Here is a 23,257-nt window from a genome sequence, read left to right as displayed (position 1 = left end):
TGTTGGTGTATCTCCATCTCCATTTTTCAAATATTTTTGAATTTTGTTTCAGCCTATAATCGTACAAGATAGCAAATACATGGTACATAAGCTTCCCAAGTAAAGATTAATTAGAATTCCCGCTTCCGTCAAATTAATTCAAAAACACCTTTTCTGACTTCTCGAAAATATCCATATATCTATATCGACATAACTTCATATTTATTTCTTCATATCGACAATTACTATATTGACATGATTAAATATCGATATTTGAAAATTAATATAATATTTCAGTCGATAAAAGTTAAAGCAATAAAATCTATTGACAAAAGAAGTTGCCTTCAATTATGTAAATACATCTCAATACAATTCAAAATATGTGCATAAATAAGGAGATATTACACTTTATGTGTTGATAAGTCGATAAAATATAAGACAATATACAAGGTTATAACACAAGTGTAAAGCCATTTACGCTTCGCTATGGCTGTGATGGTTTTTGTTTCTGACGATAAAATTACCTAACAAGTTGACATAAAAATCTGACAAGTCAACGTAAAACAACCAAGTCAAGATACACAATTGAAAAGTCAACATAAACATCTGGCAGATGATGGCAGAAATATGCCACCATACTATCTTAATGCTTGTATTTGTTTATCGTCCCTGTCGGGAATTTTTCACTCAAATGGAGACCCCACAACTTGACGGTGCAAATTTTGTCTTATGCTCGGCACATCGAGCCATTAAGCAGCGAGGGATCTTTTTCGTGCCTGCACCTACTGCGACACGGGAGATCAGTTTAAACGGTCTCATTCGAAGGACCAGTCTCCACGTCCCACAATGGGATTGGAAACCGAGACCTAAGGATCAGGCTACATGATATACAAATAAGATTGATGCAAAGCATCAAATCGGTCGCAAACAAAACTGAGGATTTCAAAAAAGTACTTTCACAATTTTAAAAGCATACATACAAAGAAAGCAAAAGATATTCAAAGCTGGCGTAGTGATCATTTTTATTTCAGTATGACCTCAATATTCAGTTGTACCGGGCCAGCGGGCTACCGTTAGTGTCGAACCCTGCTGACTTCAAAGACAGACTGTGTGTGATTTGAACAAACTTGAATTTACACCTGCTGAGGATGCTTCAATATTTCTTTGACTATAGATGCCTTAAATTTTTTTTTAAAGATTATACCATAAAGTTATTTCTCTGTCCCTCCCTGGATTTTTTTTATTGTTTTGAACAATCTTGAATCTACACTATCTTAAGATGCTTCTCTATTAGTTTGACAAATAGTGGCTTTGTTGTTCTCGAGAAAAGGATTTTTGATGTTTTTTTTTTTACATACCACCGGTATATATTCCTTTGTAAAACTTTGATCCCTAGGCTGGTCATTGTGACCAGACTTTACCCAACACAAAAAATAACATTCTCTCTACACGAAGAATGCTCAGTCTTGCTGTTCTTGAGAATAAAATTTTTAAAGATTTTTTTTCTCTATGTTTAAATTTGTGAAACTGTGATCCCCCCTGGGGTCATGTTCTAACAAATATGAATCTTTACTACCTAAGGATACTTCTGTATAAATATGACTTATCATGGCTTTGTTCATCGGTAACATACGGGTGCTTTTCATCGCCTTTTTCTATCTTCTCCATCAAGAGGGAGCCTGAGAACTCAAAACCGCCGTTTGCGACGATAGACTTTGCTGTACTGAGAAGATATTTGAAGATCTTTTTATTCCTTTGTAAAAATTAGGTCGTCCATTGTGGCCCCACCTAACCCCAGGGGACACGATTTGAACAAACTTCATCTACACTACCTGAGGATGCTTCCTTATGAATATAACCAATCATGGCTTTGCTGTTCTTGAGAAGTGTTTTAAAGATTTCCCCTTTGTAAAACTTTGATCGCTCATAGCAGCCCCCCTTTACTTCAGGGGTCGTGATTTATAAGTTTGGATAGATTTGAATCTATACAACGTAAGGATTCTGTCCTTAAGTTTTACCCTAAATTGTTATTTTCCGATCATGACAAGTTGTGTGACCGGTTGGCAGGGGACACTCACTCCTCCATTGCATCTGATCCCACCTCTGATGTTTCAGGTTTCAAAGGTGTTTGCTCTGCTCCAAATATTGTATTGTAGTGGGCGGAGACTATTGAAATTGACACGGGAGAGCTCGTGAAATTTAATCTATTAGACAACATTTTCAAAATCTAAACTTACAATTTTATTTCACAATGATATGAAATTGTAAGGAATCACTGTCTAATTTGTTGGATATGCCAGGGCATCAACGATAGTTGGAAACATTGGATTATTTGCATAACGGGCGAAGCATAACTAGATGGTTATTCCTTAATTAAAATATTTCATGAAAACAAGCCTTTTCGGAGAAGAAAATCTCGGCAAAATTTACTCTTTTTTAATAATATCTATTCATAGGATTCGAACGCTAGCAATGAAAATCCCGAATATCATTTTGCTTTGAGACAAACACGATAACCATTTCGCTACACATCTCCTAAATAAGGATGGTATTTCAGTAATCTTTGCGATGAAACATGGAGATAACGAACAGTATTCAAGATCAAAAGTCCATAAAACAATACAAAATCGGAGAAGAGCAAACACGACCCTCCAAAACATCAGAGGTGGGATCAGGTGCCAAGGAGGAGTGAGCATCCGCTACCGACCGGTCACACCCGCCGTGTGCTCCTTGTCATGATCGGGAAATAACTGAAAAATCCATCGTCAATTTAGTGTATACATCATGGACTAACAATTGGTATAAAAAAAACGTCAGTCAGCATTTGACTCAATGATAGATTGTTTTTGCTAACAAGGCCTTTGTACCGACCATAGTACTTACGAAATGATGACTTTAAGGTTCATACACCCTCTGCTCACTCATATCAAATGTTTCTTTAACTCTTACAATTTTCCAAAGGAAATATAAATGCAAAGTAAAATTCAAACAATTTTTGCATGGCTTGCGGCGCAAAGTTGGACCAAAAAAAAAAGACACATCACTTTTACAAATTTATAAAGGGGTAATGGTCATTTTTGTCATAAAAACTTACGAAATGATGATTTTAAACGAGACTGCTGATATTCTTGTTCATCAACTAATTTGTCAATAATTCACCTCGTTTTAAAAATTGTTCATATACAGAATGCTCGATCTTGCGTATCGAATCAACTGAGACATATAAACTCTGTATGCAGAGGATGGAGGTATATTGCTGCATAAGTAAGGGAAGTTCACGATAGAAAAGTTAAAGTCATCACGTTCATCGTAGAGCTTGGTTGTTAGATTACCATTAACGTCTTTTTCAAGTAAAATATCCAAATATGAAACAGATGTGTCTGACTCTACGATATGATGGATTCCAAATACTAGTATTCCTCGAAAAGATGCGAATGTCTTACTATAAAGTTGTACTCTTAATTGAGTGTACACTTTGCTTCGTGTTTTTGTTAACCAAAGAATTTTATTTTTACGAAAACTTTTAGGATTTACTTTCCAAAAAATGAAACGAAGACCCAAAAATATCGAAAACTTGTGTTATTCATGTATTAATACGAGAGAATGATCTATTTTGCCTCCTTGGTATACTTTTGCTATTTCATATCCAAAGAATTTCAACTTAAATGTAAGATGAAATATCAAAGAGAGTTGTGATATATTGGAGGCTTGAATTTTCACCGTCATGGTTGTCGCACTATAGGCATTTAACTCGCCTTATTCAACCATTTTCTTTGGTTGATAATGGAAGTTGAACCCCTTCTCCACCCTCCTCCCACCCCCAATACTCACACATACCAAAACACAATATTAAATTTGGACAGATTTTCAAAGCTTTCAAAAATAAAATAAAAAAATATCTGGCTGTCCATGTCACACCCGTAGGACCCGTTTAGAAAAGAACTCATGACAAAAACCAAAAAATTGTTAATTTTTTCAAAATTATTCCTCAAATAACAATATGATCTCGGTTATAAGTTCATAGGTAAAACAGAGCCCTGATGTCTTACGTATGTACAGTCTATAATATTCCAAAAATACAAACTGGTATACTTTTACTGCTGTAGTGGAATAGATTGGTAATTTTTTACGGGTTTCCTAGTAATAATAATACACATGTACATGTGAGTAGTAATGATCAATGTTTTATTCTTATACTGCAGTAAGAAAAATTTGAATGAAGTCAAAATAAATATTTGTGTCACACTGAGCAGCATCGCCTGGCGGGAACTAGGCTACGACATTTCCAGCGTTATGACATCACAAGTCAGTCAACTTTGTTATGTTATGGACGTGGTTTATAGCGACTAATTTTTCTAATACAACAAAAGGTTCTTAAAAAATTAAATGTAAGCTAACATAATGATTTTATTTTATTTTTTTAATGCTAGCTTTCATTCGGTAAACATCGGCTGATTCCGGCAGTGTGGCCGAGTGTGCTATCTTTATGCGTTGTCATTGGTGATAACGTTATGCTTGGTAACCGCTAGGTAGCGTTGCGTTTTGGTTACTGTTGTTGGTTACTCACTTCGATCAGTAGCGAGTAGACGTGTATTTCACAGAGCGACAAAAATCACAAATATCACAATGAAAAGACAAAGATCTTCCGAGAGAAAGGACCAGAGTGTGTCCAAGAGGGTAATTATTCCGGAAATAAAACTCTACTGGCCTTTTATGGTTGTTATTACGAGATTAAGCTCTAACAATATTTGGGGATTTTGGCCGAAGTCCATAGCTATAAGGCCATAGGCCTACAATGAAAAGGGGAATGACTATGGAATATACTTTTATATTTCTTTGAATTTAGCTATGCTTTTACAAAATATATGTTTTTTTAATTAAATCAAGTAAAAAATAACGTTAAAGAAAATATGCATGTGATTTAGAGTTTGACCCCCCCCCCCCTCTCCCGACCCCAAAACATGCAAATTTTATATGCATTTATACACCTACACAGAGGGATTGGGGTTGTGATGTAAATGATGACAGAGATAATTTGATCAAAGCTCTACTTCATTCTCCTGTTAAACAAATAAACCATCCCCCCCCGGCAAAACAGAGGAAATGCGGAAGGGCCTATGACTTACGCACATTATTTTCGGAGTTTGTCTTCAAAATCTCTCATTTTTCTGGATGAATTGAATATTGTTTTCACATGCACACTTACTTCGTAGGGTATATCGTATTGACATATCAATGGTTATCCTTCTAAACATCATAGACCTAAATTAGGTCTATGGAAACATCTTTCACATTGATCAAACACAGGGGAGCGCACTCTAAAGCAATCGTAATTTGAGTTGTCCCCCTTTGATATTCAACATAAATATCGGGATGGGGGTCGAATTGTAATTATCTTATGCCAATAATTTATTTGATTTATTATTTAAAATTACATATCATGTAAAACTATATGAGTTAATAAAAATTCTTTTTCCTCTTATATAAAATTCTGGACTACTTACAAAAAATTGAGTTTTAATTTAAATTAAAGGGGAAAAAATGATCCAAACACATCAATATATTTTTTTAAATTTACATAATTTATTATTATATATTCTTTTTTTCTATTTTCTATTTCTGTAATAAATAAAACCGGGCTACTTATACAATGAAGTTTCACTGAAAATTATAGAAAATATATCCAAACACATTAATATTGCATTTAAAATTAAACTTCATAGAAATAAATTTCTAGTTCTTATTTTCACGCATGCAGCTTTTGACCATACTTATATTTCTACCTATGTTGTGAATGAGTTGGCACAATCACAACATCCTAGTAATGAAATATAAGTGCAACTGTAGGTCATAAAGTTTTCGAAACATGGAAATAAATACAGAAGGCCATAAAAGATTTCATCAAAATCAAGGAAATGATTTGTCTGTTGTTCAAAATTGACCAAAAAAAAAAAATGAATAGTGAGCATTGGCTCGCTTTCCTTGAAAAAATTTTTATTAAACATTGTTTTTCAACTTTTTAACTATAAATAATAATACTACATGTAGTCAATATGTATATTGATTTATACATACAAATTGTACATATGCATCATTTTGATATGTAAATTTAACTTTCAATTCTTTTCAATAATTGATGTTTCTTTTTTATTTAAATAGCGCCGTATAGACGTCTCTTCAGATGACAGTCGTCACTCAGTGGTACGAGGTGATGCTTGCCCTGGCGGCCAAATCAGCTGTAAGTCTCTATCTTCCTCTCCCTCTCTCTCTCTCACCAGTGAATACTCACTATATTTTCTATCCTTTCTCTCCAGTGCAAACCAGTCTTTACTTCTGCTGCTCACGTATGGAGAGAGCACATTAAAGACTGGGTAAGAGTCTTGCGGGTTTAAAACAATTACAAAACATATCAACATATATATCTCTATAGGTCCAGTTGATGTTAGTTTATAAATGCTTATTTTCTGTTGATTATACAATTGTATAGATGAATTTGTTTAATAAGAATATTCCTTTTTTATTAGTATGAGCTGACCCATGCCATCAACAAGTCTGAGGAGCGTAGGGAGCTACCAACCATACCTCAACCTACGCATCAGGTACGTGCCGCATGCACATTGTTCGAACCTACTACATGTACTCACTTTGCATTTACGTGGGAAGACTACCTTTTATATGTATTTTGTTTTCAAGATTATATGTCTCATTTAACTAAAAATCTCTTACAGATGGAGTGGTTGGCTAGAGTCAATTTTGAGCACAGACCCATGCGCCGCAACATACCAGAACAGAGACGTCATAAAGTTTCCAAGAAACAAGATCTGAATTCCTCTTTTTACGTCTACTAAAGAGGAGGAGGATTTTGGTGAGTGATTTGTATATATGATGCGATTAAAGATTTTTATACTTCCCTTCAAGTCTGTTTTTTTTTTCAGAGAAATTCAAAGATATTTTTTTAAAATATTGAGAAATCACTTACATGTACTTATGCGTTTTTATGCCCCAATCATTAAAAAATTCGGTAGTATTGAATAGAAATTTTTCCTTGTTCGTCCGTCTGTCTGCAAACAAAATTCCTTGTCCATAGCTTTTAATTGGATAGAGATTTTTCTATAAATTTCACATTTTTCGCTGTGAGACCATTCTTCAGGTACCAACATACTTGGTGTTTGCAGTTTTTACAAATATTCACCAATTTTAACATTGACCATAATTTTTAAACAGATCTCCAAAGGATTTCGTACTTCACACATGTTTTCATTGTCATAAGACCTTTCTGTGGGTATGCATGTAAATGATTTTTACCTTTTGACCTCGATCATAGTGTTTGACCCTCTTTGGAAAAAAAAACTTCGCCGTAACTTTTGAACAATTAAAAGTAGTGCTTTTAAATTTCATATGTGCTTATTCATTGTGACAAGACCTTCCTTTGGATACCGACATTTTTTTTATTTTAATTTTGGCGTTTGGCTTTTGAAAAACTTGATCATAACTTTTGAACGGTTGGTACTACAGTTTTTTTTTCAAAAACTATATTTTACATGTATTTTCTTCAAAACTGTTCCCTTCTAGACCCTTTGTCCTTGACCTTGGAGTTTGACCCACTATTAAAAAAAAATAAAAACCCTCACCATGATTATTGAACGGTGTGTGCTTGAACTTGTAGGTTTCACACTGAAATATATATAGACAAGTCCTTTCTTTAGGTAACAACATATGTTATCTTTTGAACTTAAGCTTGAATTTTATTTATATTATGTTAAATATTGATAATTTTTTTTCTCTTTTAACTTCTAGACTTGAGCGCAAATACCAGTAGTTTGCAAGAATCTGAGACACACTGACTGCCACAACCATCACAGTACTGTGCACTGACTGTACTTGTATTTTGTGTACCACACACTTTCATTCCCTGTGTTTGACTAGACATGGTGCTATTTTTAATTACCATCTCAGTGCAACTGCCACAGCCATTGCAATACAATGAACTGACTGTGCTTGTATTTTGTGCAACACGAAACTTTCTACGTCGTATTATCACAGTGCGTATCATTTTCGATTTCCATCTCCGTGCAACCGCCACAACCATCATAGTCCCATCAATTGACTGTGTCTATATTTTGTGCAACAGGAAACTTTTATATACCATCTCAGTGAGACTGTGTTCATGCTATTTTCTGCTCTACATCACAGGATCTTCTATGTGACTGTGCCTAGACAATGTTGCATAAAACATATTTGCTGGATTGCAGATGTTTTGAAATCATTTGGCAAAGTTTTATTTGCCTTTATATCATTAGAATCAGCATTCATTTTATTTTTATTGACTATTTCATAAAAATTATGATGGACATCGAGAAGAGGGAGAAAGATATTCTCATAAAACTTTGTATATAGTTTGCATGATGTTTTTGTTGTTAAAATTATATATCATTGTTAAAAAATTAGTTAACCCTATCTTTTGTCTTCGTCTTAGAAGTTTATTGTCTTGCTCAACGGTTGAAAAATTAATTCATCAGTCAATGATGAGCGCAGTTCAAGTTAAGGATGTTCCCCCAACCTTTTACTAGTATCTGATAAGTGAATTTTTGGTTTGGTAAATTTATTTTTCGGATTATTACTTCCGTTTCTAGAAATAAAATGTAAAAGATCAGAATTTTTAAGGATTGACCGCAAAAAACGCTAAGGAACTATGATTTTTATGATTTTCTTCATAAATAAATAACTCCGTGGAACTGAAGTTTACTACAATTGTTATTGTTTCAATAAATTCTAATGTAATGCAAGGGTGTTAAATTTGGGACAATTCTTAGTTGATGTTTGGCCTTTAGATCTTTGGGTAGGAATCAATTATACTGTGCAGAGTTGTCTTTCGTTCCTCTCTCAGAGACAAAGGAATGCGCTCACTAGTGGGAAAATAGTCAAAAAACACCGAACACTGCGCGATTACATGTAGCTCTAAGAAATTTAGAAGTAATAGCTATAACAGAAGACATAAAAAAAATCGGTACTAGGTCTTACATTTGGAGTTACGAGTGTGTCATGGTGCGGTACTTTTTCCTTCATTATATGTTAACCGTACTTTACATCAGATAGAAAATGTTTGGCTGAATTGCAGCAAACTATACTTCTAGGAGGCTGAGCTTAGCTGTTAAATAACTTTCACTTTATAGTGATATAACTTCCCAATAATGACAAATTCAAAACAACCTATTTTGGTTGAATTAATTTTATTTTGTACACACACAAAATTCAAACAAAGTATGAAAAGATCATACCAAAAATTCAAAGCCAATCAACTGAAACCTTAATTGCGCTGTACCTGCATTCATGTAAAAAATTTAATATTGATTAAGAACATTGCATAAAACAAACGTAGGAATTATTCTTATTCAATTGAAATTGAAAGAAAGAAGACAATTTGGAAACAGAGCTCTTTCAGAAGAGAACACTCCTGTTTTCCTGGACTTCTTGTCCTATGAGAAGTAGAGTTATTAGAGCATTTCACAAATTCGATGGGTTCTTTTTCAGCGGTTGAAGCGGATTTCCTTCAAATATGTGTATCATCGACATTTAAAGAATAAGGCATTGGTAACTATCATTCTGTTACAGAAATTATTCATCTGTTCAAATGGTATGTAAAATAGATTGAAAAAAAAAGATTGAACAGTTTCAGAGATAGTTTCTACATCCAATATGCTTTCGGTAGCGAGAGAAAGGGTATTATGAAGCTGATCATCTATACATGTATACAGTCTAGTGTACGTGAAAGAGTTTTGACACAATAAAAGATAACAGATTCTGTAAAGCAGCGATTGGTCAATTTCATTTCACTAATTAAAGACTTTAGCAAAGACCCAGAAAACAACATAAAATTGGTTTACGACCGGTTGTAATTTGCTCAGTGACATCGCAAGCCTGAAATATTTTTTATCATCCTGCTAATGAGCAGGAAATGAAGTTAAAGGGGATACTCTATTACTGTAATTCTCTGATTATTGACCTTTTGATAGACATCTTTGTATTTCTGTCCTTTGAGTAATGGTGTTATGAAACTAACATTTATACAACGACTATTGAGGAAATTCAGCTAGTCGAAATGTCAAAGTTTTTTATACATATTATAGAGGGCGGTTCTTAAGAGGCATTAATGAGACGTGTACGAACTTTAGTACAATTCTCAGTTAACCTTGGACTTTCAGTAAGGCGTGGCATAATTAGCATCTGAAATTTACATAGCAGCTTTCATTACCTGTTGAAATATACATGGAATAAAAATTCCTGCGAACGTCAACGAGAGTAGCAAATATCCAATCACAGTGTTTCGTACGACAAAGAGGTGTTAACCAAGGAGAATCTATTCGCCATTTGACGGACGCTTATTACGTAGCACCAAGAATCCCTTAACTGACAATTGTACTGGTAGATTATATCAGCTAAGAACAAAACAAAAGTGCAGTGAATTGAGCTACAATAATATGTTGTATCTTTTTTTTAAATTTAAAACAACAATATGTTTTTAATCAAAATATATGTTTTATAAAATATGTGCAAATTTTGACAACAATCTCTATATTAAAATATACCAGGTAGAACTTTTTTTTTTAATTTCAAACTATGTCTAAGAAAACAAAGTAATTTAGCAATTTTAAAATTTCTGAATGAATATGATACTAAATTATTTTTGAAATCGCGTAATATTTTCCAGTGCTATGAAGGATTTTTTTTAATAAACAATGAAATGTAAAATATATTTTTAAAAAATGGGGAAAAGCGGCTCAATTAAAAAAAAATCAAGATTGCTTGTCGTTTGCATATTTGTAATCTTTTCTTGAGTAATTTTCTCCGGAACCTCACATTCTGATATCAATATAAATCAAACTTTGCAACTGCATTCTTGATCAAGCTATATAATGAAGAGTCGTGATTTCTTCTATACACGTGGAGAAATAGAATAAATTATCAAAAATCATATTCATTTAAAAAAATAATAATCAGAACAATTGATATAAAAGAAAACAAAACAAACACGAAAACACAAAAACAAACCAAACCGACAATATTTTTGATGAGATATCTTTTAACTTAATACTTAAATTATTCGAATCATCGAGATTTCACCAAGGCTAATATGGTGCCTATTTTTGGGAACCACATTTTGTTGCTATAGTGCAAACAATCTTTTGAAAGCTATCTTGGAGATTTGATCGATTCGAGAATAGATATTTTAAGAGCCCACAAGAGAAAAATATATTGGCTTCAATGTTTTAAACTAATAGAAGACCGGTCTTTAGGGTAAGAACTTCATCATCAGAAGCAACGAAACTGACATAAACATTTGCAATTTTAAAAACTGGTGGAGATCTCCTGAGTAAATGAACAGTTGATTTGTTGCAAAAGAAAAATTTAAATCCACCTTTGTCCACCTTTGTCCTTAGTTACTAGTATAAGAATTTTATCTTATGAATGACAAAATGTCAGCGATATATCTGTACGTCGAGTTGAAGTCCAAAGAAAGTGTTTTCTCCTAATAAACCCCTTCATGGTAGCTCGGTCGGTAGAACAATCGACACTTCGAAGGGTCTTTCGGGTGAGGGTCCATGTCACGACAGGTGTTGGCACAATGAAAAAAAAAAACCCACATCTAATGCATGGCCCCGATTAAAGGTCTTATTTTGAAGCCCTTCACCGGTATAGTATGTTGATGGCTCTATTATAGACTATATGAGTAAAAAATTAAACATATAGTTTTCGAAAAAATTCTCTTTATAGGAATACTGAGTATAAGAACAATGTACATATACAGTACATATGATCATTTAAAAAAGGGTGTTTGTATTCCAAATAGTACATGAAATATTAGCCCGCAATATCTAATATGGCTTTTTCACGATTTTGATATTTTACGTGCCAGGAAAACGTCTGAACCGGCGCCATAACGAAAAGTGGGAATTTCGCCGTCTGCGTTCATTTTCGATACATGCGAACCGAACTTAATGCCGAAGTTAGTATATATCAATAGCGCAATGCCTCTAGTACTCAACAATATCGATAAAAAGAAAATATCACTCCACATTTCGTCACAGGACTTGCAAGATATAAAATGCACGAAATGAAGGCAGACATCGACAGCCTGATAAAATGTTTTCATCAGATTGTATATTTTGTAAATGAACCATAAAAAAACAACATGGCAAGTACTAAAAGTATTACATTATTGATAACTTGTGAGTTTGATATTTAGATTTGATTCGCAAGTATCTAAAATCTAATCGAGAATGTCGCCTCCGGTTGGAGGCGGTAAATTCCCAGTTTTCGTAATGGCACCCGTTCTGAAGTTTTCCTGGCACGTATAATACTTGTATCAAAATTGTGAAAAAGCCTGGAAAACGTCAGATATTTCGGACTGATGAAATTTATGGAGATAACGAACAGTATTCAAATCAAAAGTCCATTGAACAATACAAAATTGGAGCAGAGCAAACACGATCTCCAAAACACCACAGCTGGGATCAGGTGCCATATGGAGAAGAGAGCATCCCCTGCCGACCGGTCACATCCACCGTATGCTCCTTCTCATGATCGGGAAACAACGGAAAAATCCGTCGACAATTCAGTATGTATAATGACTTAACAATTGGTATAGAAAACGTCAGTCAGCATTTGACTTGATGATGAATTGTATTGACAGCACTTACGAAAATATATGACTTTAGAAAGTGATCTTGTTTCATCAATTCGTTTTTCAATAATTTACCTCATTTTATAAATTGTACATACGTAGAGAGCATATGCTTTTGCATATCGAATCAACTGAGAGATATTAACCCCATATGCAAATGAAAAAGGTTTATCCCACCCTTTTTTTGATGCAGGCATATCAGTGCCTGCTTTATGCTATATTCAATTTTAGGGGGTCAGATTGCATAATATGATACCAAAGATTTTTGTGTTCTTTCGAAGTTTCTAGTCTTGTCTGACCCCCTTAATATGTTTATTTTTGTTCTGCGTCATTTACTTCAATAAATGACATTTTTTCACTTTCATTACTGTTGTTAATTTATTTTGATCCATAAAAAACTAGCTCAATTGACTTGGCTTCGGTCTTGCATTAATAACAAATTAACACAAAGGTATATTGCTGCATAAGTAAGGGATGTTGATGATTGAAAACTTAGAGTCATCACGTTTATCATGAAGCTTAGGGTAAGATTGCCATAAATGTCTTTTTCAAGTAAAATATCCAAATATAAAACAAATGCGTCAGACTCTTTTTGTATCTTTTATTCCAAGCTCACCAGGATATATCCTATCGACATGAGAATATTAGTTATCCAGGTTCAATCAAGGGTGTACGGGGATTTACCCCGGGTTTTATTCCATACACCCTGAGGCCGAAGGCCGAAGGGTGTATGGAATACAACCCGGGCGCGTAAATAACCGTACACCCTTGATATGGACCTGGATAACGAATTTATTTCCTTTGTACCCATAAAAATGCTTTGTAAACATGATTTTTAGCTATGAGACTTTATCATAGAGAGTGAATGCATTGTGACGTCACGTTTGATTTACACCCGGCTCAAGTCGGGTGCACGGATATTTACACCCGGCTTTGTAACCAATCAAAGCTCGTGTTACTAGCTAGATAGGAAATAATGGATAATTGACAATCCGTCGTAGTATATCTAAATGTCGAGTTGAAGGCCACAGCAAGTATTTTATTCTTTTCACGTATAAGACTTTGGACAAATTCTGCTTCATATGATAAAAAACAGGTCTGCGTATAACGGGGAGCAATTGGTACCCTTTATCGTGGGGTATCGTTGTGTATAAAGTGAGAAATTTTGGTAAAATTGATTTCAGATTTTCTAAAAGTCCTTGGAATAATAAATACCGATGGAGGGCTTCAAAACAAGACGCTCGGGACCATGCATTAAGCAGTGAGGGTTTTCTTTATCGTGCTGACGCTTGCCGTGACATGGAGCCCCACCTGAAAGACCCGTCAACGGCAAAATTGTTACAAAAATGTAGTAAAATTCTGTACATATATTACAAGCATTATGACCACGTTTGTGACTGAAACCAAGGTTATCTTCAATTATTATAGTATGTTTTATTGTAGGAAAGATGACGAACCAAAAATCTTGTTTTCTTTAATTATTAGTTAAAATGTGTCAAATGATTATCACTACATGGTTGCCAGAGGATGCTCACTGCTCGATGGCACCTGATCCTACCTCTAATGTGTTTGCGCTGCTCCTGATTTAGACTGCTGAAATGTACTTTAAGCTCGAATGCTGTTCGTTATCTCCACATATTTCATGGTGTTAGGGATATCATAAAAATCACGACCTCGAAAATCCATGAAGATTAGTTTTAATCTGAAACGGTGGCTTACGGTATCCCTGCGCTGCAAAACGGAATAAAATGTCACAAAAGTAGGCGGTGATCAATATCTCTGTAATTTGTGCATTACTCACCAGACAAAACAAATTGGGAGAAACAAAATTCTTCAATACTCCGGCTTGTTTGTGGTTTCTATAAGTGCTTTTGTAGGCTTTCCGGGTTATAAACTAACTTACGACTTGTTTACCATTTTATAGTTCTAGTACGTGATTTTTTTCTGTACTTTTGAATGTAAACAAGAGTTTGTAAGTGTAAGAATGATCTTTTGGATACTAATACGCTGAACTTGACCTTGCATTATGGTTGAAACATTATCATTGGCATTGCCTGTACAGTAAATGCAAGGGATTTCAAATCAAAAAGTTTATAGTAAATGTAAATGCATATCCATGTACAGATAAATACCCTTTTACAACCGCACTTAAAAAAACATTCGGATATATTGTTGTCATCCTCAGTCACACTATCTTCTTTATGAAACTCCTTAATTTCTGCAGTTACTGTAAACAATTCAACTTTTCGAATATGGATGGTCAGGACACCTGTAGACGTATACAATTTTGAATTATCATATTCGCCATGGGATCAAATGAGTAAAACAAATTTTCTTCCTACGAAAATGTAGTTCCCAAAACACTTTTATTTAACGCATTTGTAAATTTGTTTTTTGCAAGATGATTGGCGGTGTCTTGCATTATAGTTTTTGAATTTTCATACATACACTACAAGTCAAACTGGAGTAAAATACCACGTCGAAGATTCCTTAAGAATACAGATACCCGGGTATCTTGTTCTAAATACTCCTAGAGTTCATGTTCTTTGCAAAAGAGGCAAATCATCATTTTAAAGGTGTTTTATGGTACATAGTGGATATGTAATAAGGTTTTGAAATACTGAAGTAATTATTTTCCCCCGTGGTTAAAAAAGGTTTTCGTTTTCCAGAAATTTGATTTCCAAAATCCTCTTACGTGTTATGTGTTTGTGCTATAAATTTCGGAATTTTCATTTTTCCTCCTTATTATCAAAGTGTGGCTGAAAAAAGACATTTTGGACCCACACTGTCCAAGGAAAGTTTTTTTTCTTGTTGTTATCATGATCTGTCCGTCCTTCTGTAAGATTCTTTTAACATATACAATGCAAGCAGTATCCAATGTATCCAATATAATTTTATATTTTGATCGGACAGACATTTGAGGTTCCCATAGCAAAATGTACACCTTACCATTCTTCAATATTAGTTTTCTGCAAGCATTCAGAAAGCATAGATTTAACACGAACGAAATAATTCCCTTCTGTCGTGGAGACAAGATTTAAACAGCAACAATTGTATGAGAAACGAAGTCCCAAAGCAGTATTATATTTAAAGACGTCTTTTTTATTCAGTCCTTTATGTATCGTGCCCGTTTAGGCAGGGCTCTGCTAAGTTAAAAATTTATCAAAACAGAAGGTAAAATATGTCTTGTCAAAAAGTTCTGCTTAAGGGGGCGACTGGAGTTTTATTGTATGAAAACTACAATAGCAAAACTTTTCATTTTTATATCATATATAACTTACATTAACTTCAGTGTACATGCAAAGTTTGGGGGAAATCTACCGTTCAGGTATTTTTGAGGGACCGTCTCAAAATACAGGTACATTTACTATAGGATTATATACGAAAATGTCAATTTTTAGCACTTAATAGCAAATTATACAAATACTACAATAGACTTTTTGTTCAAACTATAATATTTGATGAGTAATACTATATCATACAATATATGTAAGAAACATAAAATTCTACCGTCTTGTTACCAGAGGGGGCATCTCAAAATGCAAATAATTAACGAATTTTACTGTTTTTATAGAGTACTACAAAATATGACAGACACAATGGATTCACATGAAAACATAATAAAAATAATGGAGATATTCTCAAATTACTATGTTTTAAATTTCAAGAGCGTATGTTTATTACTTTTTCTTTAATAACAGTTTTATTACCCCTTTCTTTAAGAACTTCAGATTATCATAACGTCAAAAACACACTGTATCGACGTCAACCTACCTATCAATTCCAAAATCGGTTAAAAAATCAATTACAAATATATCTAATTGTAAATACATTTTTCTACCTATAATTTCTTACTTTTGTTTGATTTTAATAATTAAGCAAAAAAAGTTGCATTAAAACCGTAAATACGCTTCATTTTACTATGTTGCGCGAAATATTGCGCAATGGAAACTACAGTCGGCCCCCTTAAGTGTATGATCCATGCACACCTCGGCCGATTCCTCCTCTCTCATCCAACGTTTGATGAAGGCGACGGAATCAGCTTTATGTTCTCCAGTGTAATTTAACTAATTTTACAAGTTCACTGAAGCTAGTTTTTTGCACACACTTCTAAATTTATGTAGACCATATCACATCCATATTAAAGTAACGCAAACACAAAGTTTGATGGATGAATTTGTCATTTATTATACATGTATAAATGACGACAGATAATGAAAAGATACATCAGATAAAGGGGAGATCACTCTTGAAAGAATGTGTAAATTTGTACAAAACATTAGTTGATCTCCCCAGTGTAACATATTACATGAAGAAAATCCAAATAAACAATCCAGAATGTAAAAAATAACAATCAGCAAAAAAGGTGGCAGACAAAAACTGCCTTGGCAGATAAACAACTGCCAAAATAAAATCATATTAAAATATATAAACATATATGTATTTTTAAACATTTTTAAACATTAACCCTTTACATTGCATATTAATTTAGCAGTATGGCATAAAGGTGGAATAATGATCGGGGTGGATGGTGGGCAACACTTGGAAAACCCTTCTTACTGCGATCGAATCAAAACAAGAAGTGACGTAGAATCTACATTTAGTGTCTCTTCTGATTGGTCGGTAAAATTACCCCCTATCGATCGCTCTAATATTGACACAAAATTGAAACACGGATAAAAACGGATTGATTAACAAGCTAAAAGTACAAACTCAAAACTTCATTACATGAGTACATAAAAATCATTACATGAGTACATAAATGCTATTATTTACAATAATGCAGTTTTATGTTCTCCAGTGTAATTTAACTAATTTTACAAGTTCACTGAAGCTAGTTTTTTGCACACACTTCTAAATTTATGTAGACCATATCACATCCATATTAAAGTAACGCAAACACAAAGTTTGATGGATGAATTTGTCATTTATTATACATGTATAAATGACGACAGATAATGAAAAGATACATCAGATAAAGGGGAGATCACTCTTGAAAGAATGTGTAAATTTGTACAAAACATTAGTTGATCTCCCCAGTGTAACATATTACATGAAGAAAATCCAAATAAACAATCCAGAATGTAAAAAATAACAATCAGCAAAAAAGGTGGCAGACAAAAACTGCCAAAGTACAAGCATGCAATGATTGGAATCAGCTAAGGTTTGCCGAATGCTCACTACGTAACCTACAGAAAGGCCGAAAAAGTCTAATTTTAATCAAATGCTTTTTTGATCATAAGAAAAGTACGAAAGCCCATTGAGCTCATTTTGGTAGGTTAAAAAAATAAATTTTTCGCGTTATAACGCGAAACTTTCGCGAATAAACGCGTAACTTTCGCGTTATAACGCGTAACTTTTGCGATATAACGCGAAACTTTCGCAAATAAACGCGTAACTTTCGCGTTATAACGCGAAACTTTTGCTGTTTAAGCAAGACATTTGCTTAAGTCTCAACTTTCTTTTGATTTTTTGATCAAGTCTATTTATTAAAATGATAAACAAAAGGCTATTTTAAACTTGGACTATCACAAGCTACAATTTTTAAGTTTTCTTCCTATTGAATCCATCTTTACCGTCATAGATGGTCTTTATCAGCGCTGTTCAAACAATGCAAACTGGTTATGCGAGTTTTCCAAAAGTTAAACTTCAATCCCTATTATTATAATAAAGATTATGAATTTCGGGGAAAATCACCCCTTTCCGGCGTCTTTTTTATACACTCTCTAGAGATTTTGAAATAATTGTATTTTATATAGAACAAAATCTCAGAATTGTGAAAATTGGATAGTAGATTTTCATTTGTCTCCGTTGGATTCACTGTACAAATACGATATCGGAAAAATATTGACAATTAATTCAAAGTGTACAAACTCTGCCGTATATACCTTAATAGTTTTGATTTTTGGCCCTAGTCCACGAACTTCTCTATAACCCCTCGGATAAATTTGTAATTAACAACATCCAATTATAATTGTTATTTAAACAGCATCATATGGCCCGTCAAGCTCATGAAGTGATACACTGTTCTTTAACTTTTAAGTTATGTTTCTATAGGGTAAAAGTTTTAGTCCAGAATGATTGATTGCTTAATTTACTAGTGGTAAAGTTGTAGTAAGTGTTACTGTTTAAAAAAAACAGCCTGAAAAAAGTGTCAAGTGGAGATTTTAAAAAAAAAATAATCAGTCTAAAGAATTTCTTTAATCTAAAATTTGAAAAACATGTAAAAGAAAAAAAAATCATTTTATCAATTGGTCATGTTTTAAAATAGATCAAAATATTCTGATGACTAATCTGTCCTATTCTCGCATCATTTCTCCAATACATCTTCTGAGGAAATGATATTTTATAAATAAGTTGCTGAGAGTTCCTTTCTGTTTTCATGTTCTTATCTGTCAGTCAAGATCAAGGTTCCTGAGTAACATTATTATATATGCATATTATTTCGCGTTATATTGCGAAAGTTTCGCGTTATAAAGCGAAAGTTACGCGTTTATTCGCGAAAGTTTCGCGTTATATCGCGAAAGTTACGCGTTTATTTGCGAAAGTTTCGCGTTATAACGCGAAAGTTACGCGCTATATCGCGAAAGCTACGCGTCTTTTCGCGAAAGTTTCGCGTTAGAACGCGAAAAATTTATTTTTTTAACCTACAGAAATGAGCTCAATGGGCTTTCGTAGAAAAGAAACTTGAACAAATATGCAATTTTTTGTAAATATCTAGATACTATTGTAAAGGAATTTAACTAGTACGGCATTTTTGCTTCCTTAGTTATAAGAATTTGGTTTTAGGGACAGATGATACAAACAAAAAATGGATGCCTGGATTGGTATATATTTTGTGGGCTAATTTCATTGCAAATGATGCAAATAATAAATTTTTAGAAAATAAAGAAATTGTAAACCTTAGGTGGTGTTCAATAGTATGCCATTCTGAAAGCATCCTTATAAATCTATACAAATATTTTTCACTTCAAATTCCATTTTTTGGCAAATTTGAATAAAATTCAAAACAATACGGTGAAAGTTATTATTTATAATCATTTAAACATAACCCAAGTTGTCATTTTCAAATTCTTTGACAAAAGTTTGTTTGTATCATCTGTCCTTAAGGTCCAAATCATATTTTAGTAAATAGTAAAAACCAATTAATTTGAACCAGTCAGTATATGTTCTAAGTCAAAAATTGCAAAAATACAAACAGCTTTATTTAAAACATTCATAAGTAGAAAAAAAGCAAAATATAGTGGGCTTTTTATTATCTAAATTACAGGTTAAATTTCGACACAGGTGTTGTATCAAAAGGGTTTTATTTTTTTTATAGGAGTGTTGGAATCTGATTTACAATATTATTTTTTTTTTAAAAAAGCAAACAATGCAGGTTTGTTGTGAAGTGTTAAAATTCTGATTTTGCTTTATTTGAATTATCCAGTGACAACAGCTTTAATCGTTTGAACATGTGAATTGCACATTAATTAGCATTAAATTATAAAATACTCACGGGTTGATACACTTCTAATGCTTTAAATTTTTCCAGAATTACTTGTGACAAATAATATTGGTTATTCGGATATTTTTTAAATGTTTCAAAATTTACAGAAATGTTCATATCATCAGCATTCAGTTTCTTGGTTTGTTTAATGCTTTTTGGTGAAATAATTAATTGGAATAATTTGTATATTATTAAGAAAATATCTATATTAACAAAATAATATTACTTTGTAAATTCAACAATACAAATATGTAATTCTAAAAGGTTGACTACACTTTACGCTGTAGTTTATGTCCTTTTCGGCCACTTCCGTTGCTTTTAGATTTTAACATGATTTCACTTTAGTAAATTTACTAGAGATGTCTGTTAATTTGGCACGAAATACACTTACTTACCCTTGATTGAACAGTATGTACTATTATACAAGTATGAGAGATGGGGCTAACATCGTAAGAATGGGTCTAATGACACGTATTTAAAACAGGAGATCACGTGGTGAATTATGATGATATTCAACAGGTCTGGACGATTTCTAAATATGGAAGTCAAGAACGATAACCGAAAGTTGCTATAAATGTACATCAAGTACACGTAATTATTTTTCTGTCCAATCAGACAACAGCATTTTTACACACCCCAAATCATATTTTAAAAGGACAAAAAGATAACACGTGCTTTTGTTTTTTTTCCTCAAAAAGATTTTTTTAACAAAAAATCTGTAGAAGTAAGATGAAAACTTTTGAAGAATAAGGTATTCCCCACATTTTTACCGTGAACAACCTTGACATTTTTATCTCGGTAAAGAAAAAATATATATAATGCACAATAGAATCGTTTACATAGGTATAGATCGCACCAGCAAGTTTTTATCAAGTTCAATTTTAACATTTACCAGAATATATTATATGACGGTAAATATAATTTTGCTTAGCCGTCCGATTTTCATCGATTATGCTTAAATTCCATGTGTATAGATCAACTCACATAAGTGTTTATCGTGTGGAGTATACACATATAGTTTTGCATTATCACGGGTTTCTTGAGCGCCGAATACTAAGCTATGCAGACTTTAAATGGGTATAAGGAAAGGCGTTTAACGTGGAGAAAAAGAGAATCCTGTAATTATACACGAATGCGTTTTATCCCAAAATCTTACATCGCATATCAGAAACAGCATGGACTACTAGTGTTGTGTAATAAACACTCAAAAATAATAAAGACTGTTATCTTTTCGATAAGATTTTTATGTCAGGCTCTAAAAACTGAAAATTTACCGTATCTATATCAATTTTTTAACGTAGGTAAACTTTTGAGATTACTAACTCCTAGATACAGATTTCTTAATCCTACTTAAAACGTATTCCAAGCTCTCAAGTCGTGTTTGTTCACGGTAGAATTGTCATAAATATTATATTATTCCCAAATTCGCATAAAGTTTACAAAAAGTTTGTTTTAAAAAAATCTTTTGAGCAAAAAACTTAAAAACCACGTGTTTTATTTATTCTCTCATGGGTTTGTCTAAATGCTGTTATCTGATTGGTCAGAAGGATTAGTGCCTTGTTTATTGTGTGTATAAATAGCAATTCACGGTTATCGTTCTTGACTTCCTTATTTAGAAATCGTCCAGACCTGTTCAACGTGTAACAACCTTTGGTTACAACAGAGAGAACGATTGTAAGAAGAAATAGCTTTTTCTCTAGCTCTTCTCTTCTTAATATCGAACACAGCTAAAAATTTGTACCTCTCCACTGTCAATTGGTGGCCTCTCCATATGAGTGAAAGGTTAGAGGGGCATTAAACATCAATCAAACTTACTTATAGTAAAATATGGGAATTATGTCTTAATGTACCCGTTCTTCTAATATAGCATTGAATCTGAAGGTATCATTTTTATATTACAAAAGATGAAAGATCTGATAATTATCAAATCCGACAATTAATTCGCTATATGAAATTCAAAATTAATTTTGGACTAATGCAGTAATATACCTTCATCACGTGCATACGGGGTTTATATCTCTCATTTCATTCGTATGCAAGCGCATGCTCTACGTATGTACAATTTCTGAAACGAGGAAAATTCTTGACAAACAATCTGAAGAAGCAAGAATATCAGCAGTCTCGTTTAAAGTCATCATTTTGTAAGTTCTTTGGTGGATACAATGACCTTGTCAACAAATGCAATTTATCATTGAGTCAAATGCTGACTGACGTTTTCTCTTTCGAATTGTTAGTCCATTATTTACGCACTGAATTGACTACGGATTTTCCGTTATTTCCCGATCATGACAAGGAGCACACGGCGGATGTGACCGGTCGGCAGGGGATGCTTACTCCTCCATGGCACCTGATCCCACCTCCGATGTTTCGGAGGTCCGTGTTTGCTCTGCTCCTATTTTGCATTGTTTAATGGATCTATGAGCTTGAATACTGTTCTTTATCTCTAAATATTTAATGCTAAGAATTCAAGTTTTTATTTGCAAATAATTTAATGTTTTAATGAATCTGAGGCTTTCAGAGTTTTATAACAAAAGATGAGAGATCTAATTTTTTTACCATTATATATTAATCCGTTTAAAGCAAATTCGACAAAACGTTGTTTCAAATTCGAATATATTTTGGTACGTCCTAAATGAGCTTTCATAAATTCCAGAAATATCTTCTTTTTTTTCAGCATTTGCGTTGCACCTGTTGCAGGAAACTTACTTCAGAGGATAAGTAGCAAAAAAGCAATTAAGCAATATTTGCTTTTGACAAGACAGATTACAAAAAGCGGGTGTAATCAAAGTATAAATACAGTCAGATTTTGTAAATTTGCATTGTGAAATAAAGCAAAATGAAAGTATTTCAGCACATCATCGTTTTAACATTAAGTTTAGTCGTTGTTGGAGATGTTTTACGTAATTTGGATGCATCAAGCAGAAAAGAGAATGGAAATGGTCTTGTTTCTAAGAAATCTGCTTCGCTACGCCAAATAGCTGATGCAAATGTTATCATTAATAGAAGAGTAGTTGGAAAATTAGTTTATTACATTATTAGGAATGGGAAGAAAATTTACATTGAAACAAAAAAAAAGAAGACAAGAAAGGAAAGAAAGGCGGAAGTGA

General features: G+C 33.2%; 1 pseudogene; it reads left to right on the top strand.

The window, feature by feature from the left end:
* The first annotated feature begins 4,605 nt into the window (after nt 1-4,605).
* On the top strand, nt 4,606-8,183 carry LOC134274397 (uncharacterized; annotated as a pseudogene).
* The last annotated feature ends 15,074 nt before the right edge of the window (nt 8,184-23,257 follow it).

This window comes from Saccostrea cucullata, unplaced genomic scaffold (genome assembly GCF_032062105.1).
Source record: "Saccostrea cucullata isolate Sc308-1 unplaced genomic scaffold, CSIRO_AGI_Scuc_v1 ctg796, whole genome shotgun sequence".
Taxonomy (NCBI): Eukaryota; Metazoa; Mollusca; class Bivalvia; order Ostreida; family Ostreidae; genus Saccostrea; species Saccostrea cuccullata.
This window is presented reverse-complemented; position numbering and strand designations above follow the sequence as displayed.